The sequence below is a fragment of the Lonchura striata genome, chromosome 1A (assembly GCF_050655825.1).
Source record: "Lonchura striata isolate lonStrDom1 chromosome 1A, ASM5065582v1, whole genome shotgun sequence".
Classification (NCBI taxonomy): Eukaryota; Metazoa; Chordata; class Aves; order Passeriformes; family Estrildidae; genus Lonchura; species Lonchura striata.
The window spans coordinates 54,921,825-54,922,407 of NC_140741.1; positions in this window are offsets into that span (position 1 = coordinate 54,921,825).

A 583-nucleotide genomic window follows, 5' to 3' on the forward strand; every position below is an offset into this window, starting at 1 on the left:
CCTTGGTCTTTTCAGCCTGGAGAAGAGGAGACTGAGAGGAGACCTCATTTTACAACTTTCTTGCGAGAGGACAAGGAGAGGCGGACACTGATCTCTTCTCTGTGGTACCCAGTGACAGAACCCAAGGGAATGGCCTGAAGTTGTGTAAGGCGAGGTTTAGGTGGAATATTAGGAAAAGGTTCCTCCCTCAGAGGGTGGTTGGGCACTTGAACAGGCTCCCCAGGGATGTTGATGCTGGTCACAGCACCAACCTGACTGAATTCAAGAAGCATTTGCACAATACCCTTGGACATGCAGTTGACTCTTGGGGAGGGTCCTGTGTAGCATCAGGAGCTAGACTCAAGGATCCTGTGGATCCCTTCCAACTTAGCATATTCCGCCATTCTGTGATTCATTTGGATATAGAATAACGGATTTTTCTAATTTCAAGGACAAGCTAACAACACTAAGATAAATATATATAGTACACATTAAAATACACATAGATAAAAATGTCTTGAGAAGTATTAAAAGACTTCGATTTACAAAACCATGAAGGTAAAATTCACAAACAAAAACAATTTCAAAAAACCAAACAAGAAAC